We start from the raw sequence: 16,378 nt of genomic DNA on the forward strand, positions 1-16,378 counted from the left end.
AAGAATACAAAAAAAAAAAGAGCAGAAAGCACGAGGTGAGGCCATTTCTGTGAGACCTGTGAAATAATTTTACAATGATAAAACATACATGATCTTATGAATCCAAATAACAGCCTTTCCCCAAAGTCTTAATCACATTCATCTACAAGATGGATTTTATCTTTAATTCCTTAAAGCAATTATGGACAGATGTCTGTGATGCTGTCTGGATTTTCCATGTAAAATGTTAATGAGAAATGAAAGTCAATTTATTTTAAATTATCATCCTGTCACATTTTATATATGATTTTCATTATGCCGCATCACTTATGTTTGCTTTCTTTCTGCACGTATGTCTGTTTGCATGTTATATTCAGAACAATCACAGTCACAGAATCACTGTGTAATGTATTATTCATACAAAGGTGTTATCGAAGGTAATGGGCAATTGATTTGAGGAACAAAAGTTATCTTCAAAAGTTTGCAACAAAGTGATGACATAGTATTTGTGGTTCTTCAAATATTCATATTGATCTTTCGGAAGCGAGGTGTTTGCATTGCTGGCTCAGATCCACATGTTTTGCACATTTAATTCAAATCTGATTATTTTTATGTGATTTTAAACAGCATAATAACCACATGGATTCAATACACATCATATCCAGACTAGATTCCATTTATAATGGAATGGGTTTCCATTAAGATACTCATTTTTATGAAAATCAACAAATTTAAACCTAGATTGTATTTTAATCTGGTTTAAGACCAAAACTTTTAATCTTAAATGTGAAAATGCATCATGTATTTATATATATATATATATATATATATATATATATATATTCAGATGTGGTTACTTTCATCACAATCAGCATTTTTATTTTTTTATTTTTTTATATATGAAAAGACATTATGTGTTAAGAAACAATGTTATTTTTGTATTATGTAGTATTATTGACATATTTAATTATATTTTCATATTTTCATTATTTAAATTTAAATTTTAGTTTTAGTAATTATTTTGTGCTTTTATCATTTTATTAGCTTTTTAAAAATATTTCAATTTAGCTTCAGTTTTTTTGTTTTTTACTACAATTTTATTTTAATAATTTAGTACTTTAATGTGTTAATTTCAACACAGCATTTTTCTTTTTTTCTTTTAATTTAGTTTAAGTCTGTCATCTAACATTTAAATCAAATTTTATTTCATCTGAATTTCAGTTACCGAAAACAATTTAAATAGTTTTAAATTGAGTTAACAAACAAATGTCAAGCTAAATGACTTGAACAGGATATTTGTATTATATGTCATTTCCAAACAAACTGTGCTTTTTTGTTAAATTACAAAAGAAGGTGGGAAAATATTATTTAATTGTGTTTATTGAGTACTCATAAAATGCTAGCTATGAAATTAGCATCATAATTTAGTTTAACATATAATTTCTAGCATAGTATGTTATGAAGATTACATCATTTGAGATTAAATCATACTGTAGTGGAAATACTTTTGAGTTTGTGTTTCCAAGAGAAACTTTTTGTTCCTCGAAAAAAAAACAAAAAAAAAAACATTGAAATATAGTTTCCTTCCATCTCATTCCCCCTATCACCACACCTCTACGAGCTCTGTACAAAACACCAAAACACATATTCAATTTAATAATCCAATACAGATCATTGCCACTATCTTTGGAAGTAGCAGAAAAGCTGTGACGTTCCTGGACTATTTCCAGGAACGTCACAGCTTTTCTGCTACTTCCACATACCACAGCACACAGTGATTCCGGTGGTGAGAGCGACAAGAAACAAAGCAACACATACAGTAACTTCCTTTAGACTCCACAGTGTACAAAGCTGTCTATCTGCTCTACAGTACATGCTGCCAGCTTACTGCTCCTAGTTATACAAGAAAACCACTTAGAATAGTGCAGATGCCCATGCAATTACTATAGCAACCATAGTAGAAAATAATCATACTGCCTGAGCACAGATCACATTTGATCGCTAGTAAATAACAGTGTGGACAATCCTTAATATCACATTCAGAAAACAAACTGTCTTTGTCTGCATTGTGAACATAGTCACTCCTCTCAATCAAATATCTGAAGGATTTGTAAATCATCCATTACAAGTGGCATCACCGGGTACATTCAATCACAAAAACTAGAATCAAAATCATAAGACGTCAGATGCTCAATATTCTCAAATGATATTACGCTTGGAGAGAGAACAGATTTTATTATTCAAATTTCCAATTGATTTTGCTATGAAACTGTCACTGCTTATTACACATGGATGCAGAAGGAGCTGACATTTGGAGATTTTTTTTCCCTGTGTTTCTAGTGTGCTTTGCAGACCTGAACAACTCTGCTGGCATGTTGGACCTGGGATGTTATTTGAGATGGCAACAGTTTCTTGGCTGACTGGAAGAGGCACTAATTACTTGCTTTGTATTGCAAAATGGCTGCCAACTGGTTTGTGCTGACGGAGTGTGTATCTGGATGTGTTCTTCCCCTGTGGTCGTCTGCAGATATTCACTGTGATTGGAATAAGGGTTGCATCTGATAAAAAAGTATGCATAGTGGTACAACAAATCGGAAAAGATGACATGAAAAAAGGTACGACATGAAAAAATCAATTACTTAAGTCTACACCTAGAGACTAGCATTAAAGCCGGTTTAGGAACACTGGAGGGAAATAAAGATAGCAGTTACAGTCAGGGGCGTAAATTTCATCTAACAGTAGGGGGGACAATAAACACAATTTATCAAGAGCAATTTTTGAAGGAGACACATATAATACAGCTAAAATTGTACTTGTAACGATATGTATACACAGAGGAATGACTTACGTACTACTGTTAGTGCAGCCGGGAGACCGTGCTAAATTAGACAACGACAAGCTGTTGTGGTCGTGCCGCGACAGTGCTTGTGTCTATTGTAGACATTACTACCCTTTACAGTGTTGCCAAGTGTGCGGTTTTCCTGTGGAATTGGGTTACTTTGTCACTTTTGCCGCTGGTTGGTTTTCATATTCGCGGGTTGAAACGACCCCAATAACGTGTATTTTAGCCCCCGGAATGTGATTTTTACTGGGGGACCCCCTTGATACGCTATAGTTTGGATTAGTTTTGAGCAGCAATTGGGTGGGTTTTGTTATGAAAACCTGGAAACCGTTTCCCTCATCAGATAACATTATTATTGCTAACATAGCGGAAAATAATCACTTAATCCAATGTTTAAAGGGGTCATATGGTGCAATTTCAAGTTTTCCTTTCTCTTTGGAGTGTTACAAGCTGTTCGTGAATAGATAAGATTCCTTAAGTTGCAAAGATTAAAGTCTCAAACCCAAAGAGATTCGTCCCCGCCCTCCTAAAACACCTTGTTTAAACACGCCCCGATATGTCTATGTCACGATGTGGGAAGATTTGCATAACGCCGTCCAAATGTTCAAGCTAAGAAAGAAGGCATTACTTTGATTCCCACTGTTGCCACCGGCGCCATATTGTGGAGACGCTGTTTCATTGTGAAAGTGTAAAAATACTTTGTTTGGCCAGATGTGCAGCACATTTTATGGAGGACTGTTTCCTGATCCTGGGAGAAAAGACTACAATGCCGGCTGTTCTGACTCACAGTCTGTAAGTATGTTTACAAATGATTTGCCACTGATGATTCAAACCCACGTTTTGAGCAGTGACTGTTAGAGCTTGTTGTTTGTTGTTTCTCTGATCACAAATGCAGACATGGTGTTATGTTTACACGGAGTGATTCAACGCGTAAAAACATGGTATAAGTCGTTATAATCCGTAATTATGTCCCCACTGGATGCAACAAATGCTTCGTTTGTAATGGGATTTATTGTTTTTGTTTTGTCGCGCCGGTGTTCTGACCGGAACATGCATCACAGTATGGCAAGGGGTATAACATTTCCGTCAAACGCTTGAGGCATTCGGCCAATCACAATGCACTGGATAGCTGGCCAATCAGAGCACACCTCGCTTTTCAGACCGATGTAAAACACAAGAGGAGAAACAATAATGTACAGTATGTGGAAAATAAGTTAAGCAACATCATATGACCCCTTTAAGTGAATAAAATAGCCTTGACAGCCTTACTTTCTGAAGTTCCACAACTATTGGCTTTGTTCTCTCTCACCGGACTTGTGTGTGTGTAGGTGATACAAAACAGGAAAGCAGGCATTTGGACCAAAGCACTGTGAGGCAAGGTAGGGGTAGACTCAAAATGTCTCTAAACTTAAAATGCTTTTGTTCTCTGTTTGTGTTGTTTTACTACTTACACAATAATTTAAAGTATAAAACATTGTTATTTACAATGCACAGCGTGGTTTTTAATCATATTTTTAGGGGGGACAACCCTCAGATGGTGGGGTCCTGTCTCCCCTGACCCCCCTGGGATTTCTGCCTATGGTCACTGCAGTTGTTTGTGCTCTATATTTAGAATTGAAAAATAGCTAATAAAAAACAACATCTTAAAATAACACATCTAAAGGGGTCATATGATCCTGCTAAAAAGAACATTATTTTGTGTATTTGGTGTAATAAATTTTTTTTATTTATTATAATTTTTTTTTTCCACATACTGTACATTATTGTTTCTCCTTTATGCCCCGCCTTCTGAAACGCGTTGATTTTTACAAGCGAGGTGTGCTGTGATTGGCCAGCTATCCAGTGTGTTGTGATTGGCCAAATGCCTCAAGCGTGTGATGGAAATGTAACGCCTCTTAACATATTGTGATGCCTTGTCCGGCCGGTGCGATGAGACATAAACATAAAACCCATTATAAACATGATATAAACATGATTTCTAGTCATGTCTTCTTTTGGAAGGCAAAAACAAGCTAGTTTCGCTTTCTCAACCTTAAGTGAGCAGAGGCCGGAGGCCTAGAGTGTGCTGCAGTCTAGAGTGAGCCGCGGCCGGTTTGAGTGAGCAGATTAAGGCAGCTTGAGAATGGTGCTGCAGGCGGATTCTACGAAGGAGCGTACATTGGGCTTGTAGCAACCACATGTGACGACTCCGGGCTGGACTCCGCTTCATCCACAGTGAAAGCCGATTCTGGAATCCACAGTGCAAAGTTGATGTACAGCACAGACCAGCACAGATCAGCCCCAGGCATGACGAATCGGATATCGTCCACTTTTGCAAGGCCAAACAAAGTAGTTGCGCTTTCACAGTGAAACACACAGCGTCTATACGACATGGCGGTGGCGGCAACAACAATACTACAACAAGAATAAAAGGTATGCCTTCTTTCTTTCCATGAACATCTGGGCGGTGTTATGCAAATCTTCCCACATACTTACATTCCCACATGCTGACGTTTCGGGTGGGTGGTGTGTACTAGTGTTAACTTTTATAAAGAATATCTCTTTGGATTTGAGACTTTAGTCTTTGCAACTTCACACTTTATTCACCAAGAGCTTGTAACACTCCAAAGAGAAAGGACAATTTAAAATCACATCATATGACCCCTTTAAAACAGTTTAAATGGCAGTAAAATGCTACATTTCTAGAGGCTTATAAAAATAAATGCTAGTCTCTTGCTACAGTTTCATTGCTGAAGCAAAATGTCAGCTGATAAATAATAACTGGGAACATTAACAACAATCTTACAATGTATTGGTATCATATTTCATTGTATTGTCGGGAAGTAACTAACAAGTAGCATGTCAGAAATGTGTTTATGGTAGTTTATTTACAATCAAAGTTTGTATGGTAAGACACTATTTTCTAAAAGTATAGCTGCACAATTTAAACATTATAATTGTTAATGTATGGTTAGTGAGATAAAAGTTGTTAACCTTAGTTTTAATTTGTTTTGTTGTTGTTGTTTAATTTTTAATTTTCTTTCTTTCTTTATTTTTATTTTTTTACTTTTTTATGACACTGTATCCAACAGGCCTGTTCTCACCAATGATGATAACTATAATGATAAAGGTATTGCTTAAAAAAAAAATCATTCTAAATTCAAACGTATAGGAGTCCCCACAACTATAACGTTAACGACACAGAGGAACAATATAATTGAAATCACTTTCAGAAAGATTTTTAAAATCATGGCCAGTTCTGATTTAAATGCTTGCACTTATAATAAATGGGATGCTGTTGTTCTTTGGTGTAGACGTTAATATGGTTATCATTTTAGTTATCATTCTTGGTGTGATCGGGCCTTAAATCCTTAAGTCTTATAAATTTCCCCTGCCAGGATACCATTACGATTACATTTGAATTATGTCAGAAATTCATCCCAATCCCACAAAACAAAAGAAAACAAAACATTATATAAATGAATATAAGTTTTATAACAACAATATGAGATCTTAAACTCTCTAGCATGTCTTGTTTGAAAGAGATGAGAGATGGGTAAAAACATTTGTCTGTGGTAACATTCATCACATTCATATGGAGTTCCTAAGGGGATGTGGTGATAGGAAAAGTATGAGATGAGAAAGAAAGAAAAATGACGAAAAATGAAAAATTCATCATATCGTCATTGTCATGTGACCAACCAGTGTCAGATGCATTGCTTCAGGGTCATTCACAAACCTTCTCCTGTGGCCTCATGGAATAATAAAATGCCCATCAGATGGGCACTTCAGAATCTCGGCTTAAATAGTATGCCAGCCAGGTATTTTTATGCAATGCTTTATGAATTCTACTTTTCACCTACTGTGTACTAGGGAATTATGCTATTTTGGAAGCAGGCAATTTTAGGGCATTTATTTATTCAACCTTTAATTTAACTATATTTTTCAGTAGCAATGTTTTTTTTTTTTTTTTTTTTTTTTTTTGTATTAAGCACACATACATACATAATTTATAGCTGAAGCAAGAATCAAACACACTCTTGTAGGATGTCCTCTCTCCAATACTTTTGGCAAGTTCGACTCATTTCAGAAAACTTCTTTTAATCATGAGCGAGCTTTAGCTTGGCAACTTTTGAAGTAGCTTCCTCGACACTGCTTGTTGCCACCACTGCCAGGTCGAGGCAACGATCCTCTGAACCTGCAATACTGGGATCCTATCCAATCCTGGCAGAAGCGCTTCACAAACTTGCTGGCCTTTGGCAGGGGAAGAGTAATGTCTGTGGACCCGTCTGATGTGTTGGCACCTTTCTGTTGTAACAGATCTTGGATGGTCATCAGTCCTGTGAGCTGTCTGAGATGTTCTCTGCAGGCAGGTCTCAGTCAAATGGTGTGTCTGCATGTCTGGAAACACACACACACATGACATATTCACCTGTGGTGCACCCAAATGCACACTCTTTTGCTTCTGGTGATTATTTGAGATGTAATGGAAATTAAGAAAGTATAGTATTTAGTCTTAAATTGTTTCATTAATATAATAAGTATACACACAATCACAAATATACTATATGCATATATATTATATATCTGCTCAACTGTAGCAGATCTAGACAGGTGGTTCTGGGGAGGAGGAGGGCTATAGATATACCACACAGACTAAGCTCCATGTAGTTGAAAATAAAGGGTAGCAAAAATAGAAAGAAGTGATTGATTGGCTGCAGAACCAGCAATGAGACAGCCAAACAGTGTTCACAGAAGAGTTTCATGACTGAACTTGGTGTAGCAGTTTTACAATTAATAAAATAAGAAAATTATACACAATATGTTTTTACACTTCAAATGTGTCATATTTTATGATTTTCTATATGCATTTTGACTGAGAATTCTTTTTACAGCCTGTGTCAGGGATGGCGACAGATTTTTGTCTCTCGGGAGGAGGCATTAATTACACGCTTTGTATCATAAAATGGCTGCCAACTGGATTTTGGAAAAGCAGCGTTTGTCTCTGGTGGGTGTTTTCTGTGACTGTGGTCGTCTAAAGATTTGTCCTTGGAGTAGAATGCATGTTGTTTCAAATGTCGAGCACAGAAAGCTTATGTGCTTAATTGTCTTAGAAATTAAAAAAAACATGCTCTCGAAAAAAGAGAGAGGAGTTGTACAATAGACATACTTACGGATTGCCTGTATTTCTGCTCTCAGACGTAAAGAGCTTGGAAGCAGAGTGTTTTGATGAAGTTAAATTAAAGCCACACATACACTGCAGCTAAATATAATGTGTGCAGTACTGTTCAGAACACACAGATTTTAGTTGATTATGTGAGTTACAACCTCATTTTACAACCAAATTTTCTCTAAACAACACAAATACTGCCAGCTACATTTTCAATACATTTGTGTACAAAACCAAACTTGAACACCTAGTTGTTAATGTGTTGATGCTGCTGCTATTTTTTGGCAGTGGAAGCAAATGTGTTTCAGAAATTGTACAGCATTTCGCACTGTCAGAATAAAATGTGCAGAATTTGTGCATATAGTGTTTAATACTGCTTAATACTTAGGCAGTAGCCTCAATAGTACATCTTTGTACTTTATCTAACTCCAAAAGGTGCATATTAGTAAGCATGATATATCTTTAAGGCAGGGGTCGGTAAGTAAGTTTGGCATCGGGCCAAAAAGATTTTTGCCACTAGATGGCGGACCAGAACATAATCAAAGGATAATTTAAGAAATTAATTGATGAACAATGCAACTAGAATCGCCTGTGACAGACTGTTACAGTGTCTTTTGTTACTGGTAGTGAGCTGTTACTCTGTGTTAAATGCTGTAGCAGGACAGTCATTAACCAAAAGTCACATTTGTGTGGCGGTGTCCAGGTTTTACACTGGATAAATTAATAAAGCAGTCTACTGATACATAACCTGGCAAGTATCTTCATTCACCAACTTGCAACACAGACCACCTTGCTAAAACACACATATGTGGGAGATGTGGAATGGATAAATGTATGTCAAAAAATAAAAGAGGACTTGAATAATGTTTGAGTCATGCTCTTAACAAACTCTGTTTTATTTCCTCTTTCCATTGTCTGAATAAAAATGTGTATCATTTTAATTTACCTGTTACACAATGGAGCCAAACTTATATTGTAAGAATAATTTGATGTAGCCTACTTTTACACTCAGAATCATTCCTTGGCATCCCAATGTACTAAATTGCATTATTTATTTATTTATTTACAGGTTGATAAGGTACAAATGTTTACCTCTGAGCATACAGAACTTAGTGAACTCACCTTAAGTGAACTAACAAGTAAGAAAATTGCACATATCATCTTTTTTTAAAAACAAGGGATAACACTCCAAGAAATGTAAAAGTATTTTCAACCATCTGAGAGCAAGAAAGTTTTCCTCAATCAGCTAGAACGCATTAACGGGCCTTCAGTCATTTCCCTGCTTGCATATTCCCATAATTCAACTGGTATAAGTGTCTCTTTCACTCTCCTCTTCAGGTGTCACATCTAAAAAAAGCAGTTACACACTGTCAACACATCTCAGTTCTGTCGTTCCAACTCTTTCCTCCTCTCCTCCGTACCCTCCTGCGGTTTTCTTTAATTCTGAATGAAATGTAGATGCTGTTTTCATAGGAAAATGCGAAATGGGGGCCTCTGTATTTTGAAAGATTCATGATTTCCCAAATTAGCCTGGTTAATAATTCAGCACGTGTATAAGCTGACTCTGGAAGGCAGGGAATGAGAATCTGTCAGCTGTGCCAGGACAGTCTGCTGAAATAGGGGCAAAGATGCTTCACTGCACTGACAGGCCGTTTTTGCAGGTTAAAATGGCTTCAGCATAATGAACTAGCCAAGGGACTCGACGTCTAAAGGGCTGACCCAACTTATTCAAGTGTGGATGCGAATATGTGCGCACATTAACATGCACAAACCCTCTCGCTCGCTCTGTGTGCCCTTCCATAATCTTCTCTCAGCCAAGAACTGTGATTATCCTTTGAGGGCATCCGCTAACATTTACTGTGTAGCTAATTTTCACAGGCCAAAGGAGGTGGTAAAAAGCTTCCTACCTTACTTACAACAGCCTGTTTACATTCTTTAAGAGTCAGTGTCAGAGATTATTCTCTGTTACACATGGTCAAAAAAATAAATAAAAAATAAAAAATCATATATATATATATATATATATATATATATATATATATATATATATATATATATATATATATATATATATATATATATATATATACATATACACACACAATATATATATATATATATATATATATATATATATATATATATATATATATAATATATATATATATATATATAAAGCCCTTGTGAAAAATGTACTATATGCACTTGTACTATAGCTTCAAACCTTAAAAATATATTTAAAATAATAATATTAATAATATAATATCAATGTAATAAAAGTACACTGACTTAAAATATAGTGTCTTGAAAGTTTTGACTTCTAATATTGTAATAATATTAAAAAATATTAATGTCAAATTAAACATTTTAATTTAAAGTAAATTTTAAATCATCATATTTCAATAATCTTTTGTCATACTAAATTATGTATGCTTACTTTATTGTATTGACAAACATAATAGCACATACTTGATTATAAAAGTGTGTTATTTAATATTATGGCTAAAGCTAATATATTTTAACTTCATCAACCTCATTGTTACAAATGTGTAATTAAAAACTATATCGAAATGATTTTATTATATAAATTATTGTACATATTTTTTTTTTTAAATTACATTATTTTCTATACGAAATTAAGTGACGTGACATACAGCCAAGTATGGTGACCCATACTCAGAATTCGTGCTCTGCATTTAACCCATCCAAAGTGCACACACACAGCAGTGAACACACACACACACACACTGTGAACACACACCCAGAGCAGTGGGCAGCCATTTATGCTGCAGGGCCCGGGGAGCAGTTGGGGGTTTGGTGCCTTGCTCAAGGACACCTCAGTCGTGGTATTGCCAGCCTGAGACTTAAACCCACAATCTTAGGGTTAGGAGTCAAACTCTCTAACCATTAGGCCATGACTTCCCACATTATGAATTTTGTGTATATATATATTGGTTTTGTGAGTCTCCAGTAACAGCTTGACATATATATTATAAGACAATGAAAGTGTTTTTTGACCTTGAATGCATTTATTTTTACCTTACTTGCTCAAAGACTCCCAAACGACTCGCTCAATGATTCATTTTTCCTATTTTACAGTAACGTTATGAAGCGACTAGAATACTTTTTGTACACAAAGAAAACACAAAATAACGACTTTATTCAACAATTCCTGTCCTCTGTGTTTCTCCGAATCAGCGTAGTGCCATTTTGGCAAATCTGAGCAGTATGCAGGCAGCGTACGCTCTTCTGTGTCAGCCGCTCTCGCTGCTTCCTAACAGTTGAACCACTGATGGTAGATGGACTATTCTGACGATGCTTTTCATACTTTTCTGGAACTTGACGGTGTTACTTACTTGGTAGTCTATGGGACAGTCTCAAGCCTCTTGGTTTTCATCCAAAATATCTTAAATTGTGTTCTGAAGAAAAATTACGCTTTTACGGGTTTGGACGACATGGAGATGTGATTAATGACAAAATTTTCATTTTGCAGTGGAGTAACCCTGTAATTGCTTTTTAGGTTGGTATATGAGTTGGTAAAACAGATTCTTGACCAAAATAAGCTGTAACGTTAACCAGACTTTATATACATAGTCAAATGTCTGCAAGTCTAGGTGGGCCGCTTTAGCCTTCTCCACATTGGCAGCTACCGGTAATAGATCATAAGGTGGTCTGCTAACTCTGAGTGACCTGTCATGTCTGCCCCAACTTCCCTTTCTCTCTCTAGCTGCACTTAAACCCTGAAAAACAACACTTATCACCAGGCTGAACCATAAATGCTTGTCTCAACACTTGTTCAGCACAAGTATATCGTCAGGGTTGCTAAAGTGTTACCATAACAGTCTTCCCTATAGTGAGCAGATAGTTGCTCTCAGAGACTCTTTGGGAAATGGATAGCAACATAGAGCTTCAGGTCAATGCTGTATAAAGCGACAGGACGTTGTTTTTCAGTTTAAGTCAAGCATAATGGCCTTTTATTTCTGAGTCGAAAAGGCAGAGGTATTTTATTTGTAAAGTAAAAGGACAGGGTTTAAGCAGCTTAAGCATTGGCAAAGAGCCGTTTAGATCAATAAAAGGGCATTGTGTCTGTACAATCTGTGTTTGTGTCGATTATTTCCTATATTTCTCTGTTATCGTTGTTGATTGCTGCTGATTGAACATGATCAATACAGCCATTCTCAAAAATGAATCCAGAGCACTGATGTGAATCAGTGTGTGAGAGAGAAAGAAATGAGAAAGTTCAGGCATCTACTTCACTTTAAAGTACAAACACCTACTGAAATGCTCAGCTTCTCTTGAGTTGTATAGCGTCTATAGTGTTGTAGTCAAGACCAGAACATTTGAGTCTGAGTCCAGGCCGAGACCTGAGTAGGCTGAATCAGGCTGAAAACCTAGAAGACTAGAAGAGGGTCGAGTCCAAGTCAAGGCCGAGTCCAAATGGTCCCGACCAAGACCATGAAAATGGACCCAAGACCAATCTTGAGTACTTCAACGCTGGTCTTAAAGCTGTGGATCTCACCTGGTTTTGCTTTTTGAACCAGATTTTATATCCAACATCAAGTGGTGATCTAAAATTGTTTGTTGAACAAAAGTAATAAAAATGTCAAAAACACAACTTTAAATGAGTAATGACCATTAAAAAAAAATACCATAAGTTCAAACATATTTGTAATATAATATAGTTTTATTGTACACACAGACGATAGAGACTGGCAATAGCATGTTGCTATGCTAACAATACATTGAAAATAGACTAAAAAAATAGACAAACACACTAATAAAAAAAAAAAAAAGACTATTGGGAAACAATAGTGTAGGTGTCGGACACTGTTCCATACTGTTTTGCTCCCGACGTGTTCCATGTCCTGGTTTTCCCATGTGTTATGTTTATGCCTCTATTTGGTCCTTCCCATTCCTGTCATTATTATGATTATTTGTGTTAACAGGTGTTTCCCATTTAATTCTATTGATCCAAGGTGTGTCCCATTAGCTCCCTTATTATTTAAGCCATCTGTGTTTCCATGTTTCCTCGTCTGGTAATGTCCAACACGGTAGCAACCATGACAGTGAGTGTGTATATACGTACAGTATGTGTAATGCACTTAATTGCAATTGTATCATTAAAATGTCTAATTATAAATATATTTAAATATGACATACAAGTTTCATAAGTATATTTTAGTTTACCATAAATTATTGTCACGTACATTCCGCACTACAGTTTAACAATATATATAAGAAAACTATAGAAGTAATTATGAAACTGCATATAGAGATGTATATATGTGGGTCCAAAAAGCATATATTATATATATATATATATATATATATATATAGTATATATATATATATATATATATATATATATATATATATATTAATATATAATAATATATATGTTAGTTATGTATTATGATTGATGTCATTTAAATTATAATTATGAGCCTGCATTATTAATCCAGTATGATACCGCTCACCTTTTAGTCCAAATTTTGCTTATGGCCCCTAAAATGTTGACTAGGTAGGCAGCACACTAGATTTTAAAAGAAAATAATAGTATACACTCACTGGCCACTTTATTAGGTACACCTTGCTAGTACCGGGTTGGACCCCCTTTTGGCTTCAGAACTGCTTTATTTCTTCGTGCCATAGTTTCATAGGTATTGGAAACATTCCTCAAAGATTTTGGTCCATATTGACATGACAGAATCACGCAGTTGCTGCAGATTTGTCGGCTGCACATCCATGATAAGAATCTCCCGTTCCACCACATCCCAAAGCTGCTCTATTGGATTGAGATCTGGTGACTGTGGAGGTCATTTGAGTAAAGTGAACTCATTGTCATGTTCAAGAAACCAGTCTGAGGTGATTTGAGCTTTGTGACATGGTTCATTATCATGCAGGAAGTAGCCATCAGAAGATGGGAACACTGTAGTCATAAAGGGATGGACATGGTCAGTAACAATACTCAGGTAGGCTGTGGCGTTTAAACAATGCTCAATTGGTACTAAGGGTTACCAAGGGGCCCAAGAAAATATTCCCCACACCATTACACCACCACCACCAGCCTGAACCGGATGGACCGGATGAGACAAGGCAGGATGGATCCATGCTTTCATGTTTTTTACGCCAAATTCTGACCCTACCATCTGAATGTCGCAGCAGAAATTGAGACATATCAGACCAGGCAACATTTTTCCAATCTTCTATTGTCCAATTTTGGTGAGCCTGTGCGAACTGTAGCCTCCGTTTCCTGTTCTTAGCTGACAGGAGTGCACCCGATGTGGTCTTCTGCTGCTGTAGCCCATCTGCTTCAGGGTTCCACGTGTTGTGCGTTCAGAGATGGTATTCTGCATACCTTGGTTGTAACGAGTGGTAATTTGAGTAACTGTTGCCTTTCTATCATCTCTAACCAGTCTGCCCATTCTCCTCTGACCTCTGACATCAACTTTTTGACCTTTGTCCACACAACTGCCGCTCACTGGATATTTTCTCTTTTTTGGACCATTCTCTGTAAATCCAAGAGATGGTTGTGCATGAAAATCCCAGCAGATCAGCAGTTTTTGAAATACTCAGACCAGCCCGTCCGGCACCAACAACCATTCCACGTTCAAAGTCATTTAAATTCCCTTTCTTCCCCATTCTGATGATCAGTATGAACTTCATCAAGTCGTCTTCACCACATTTAGATGCCAAAATGCATTGAGTTGCTGCCATGTGATTGGCTGATTAGCAATTTGTTTTACCAAGCAACTGCATAGGTGTGCCTAATAACATGGCTGGTGAGTGCATATAGTATTCAGTATTGAAAATGTATTGTCTCAGTCCAGAGCTGGCCCTAGCATTTTTGGGGGCCCTAAGCAGATTTTCATAAGGAAACAAAATGGAATTTTCATATGAAAATTGTTATTCAAATTGTTGTTGTTGTGTGTGTGTGTGTGTGTGTGTGTGTGTGTGTGTGTGTGTGTGTGTGTGTGTGTGTGCAAAGACAATAAGGTCTCTAAAATTATTCAGGTAATTTATAGTGCCCACTCACAAAGTACCAAATTAAATCGACAAAACACAATGTAGCAACTACAATTTCAAAATCAACATCTTTATAAAATCCTTATCTTGCTCACTTTCCTTCCTATTTTTTATTTTTTTCTCTTCTCTGCACCAAACTGATAGTGCCACACTGCTTGACATGAAGGGGAGTCATGCATAATTTGTGGGGCCATACACAACTAGTGAATAGGGCTGCTCGAATCTGTCTCAGTCTCTGTATTTATTATGCACTCATGCATTTGACATGGCCTAATCTATTTATTATGTGTGTTATTACGAGAGTAGGTATTTTGGAGCTGACAATTTTAGAAGAACAGATAAAACAACATAAATTCTTCATCTGTCCTAGAATCCCAACATGAAACGGTCAGAACAAAAAACATGCTTCTCTTTTGAGCGTTCTTGATAAGTGAATTCTTTCATTTATTAAAGCTGAAAATGAGTGAGACTGTCAAAACAGACCTCGGCAATAGAAACTGCATCAATAAAAGGCTTAACTTCAAAGCTTTGCTTTACTATTTTTTTTCTTCTATTTACTTTTTACATTGTGCTTGCAGAGAAAAAGGCGTGTGAATCACCAAAACTTCAGCATATGAATACAGATACAGTATACACTTCTCTCTTGCCATCAACAGCCACACTGAACGAACTTGTCATGTTTCATCTGATCTATTCAAACAGTAATCCCTCTTCATGTTAAGTGTGTGCGTCTGTATGTCACGAATCCCGTCACACATTAAGATTTCAGTATATAATCTGGTCTCGAAACATTAACATTTCATCAAACCACACGGAACAGAAATCATAGAAAAGCTTTCATGAAAAATTCATTACGATTGGCAGGTGTATTCCTCTGTCTGTCCATAAATTAAAACCACAAATGGGGGTCAAGGCTTTGTTATGGCTTTTAAAAGATTCAGGCACCTAAAGCGGTCTAGAATGAATTAATTAAAATGGATAAAGTCTCAAAAATACATGAGACGTTTTACAGCGACACGGTTGTGTGAATTTAAAGATCTCTGCTGTTGTGAGAATGGCCCTGGATTTTGCCTCTTTGGGTTCATCCTGCATTTCGAAGCAGCAAAATTTCACTGCCATTTCATATAACATCTAACACTGTCATTTACTATTATTTTCTTAGCAGTTGCCATTTACACAAAATCATTTAGAAATTGCATATTACCAGAAGAGTAATAGTAGCTAATAGTGTAAAAGGCAAGTGACAAGGTTTGACTTCTACTGCAAATAGCATTAATAGACACATACTGTATTGCACATAGCTGATTCTGATTGGTCACTCACATTATCCTGTGGTGATACAGTGTAACAGATCTTTGTCACATTTGACATGAAGCTGGATA

Source organism: Cyprinus carpio, chromosome B15 (genome assembly GCF_018340385.1).
Source record: "Cyprinus carpio isolate SPL01 chromosome B15, ASM1834038v1, whole genome shotgun sequence".
In the NCBI taxonomy this organism is placed as follows: domain Eukaryota; kingdom Metazoa; phylum Chordata; class Actinopteri; order Cypriniformes; family Cyprinidae; genus Cyprinus; species Cyprinus carpio.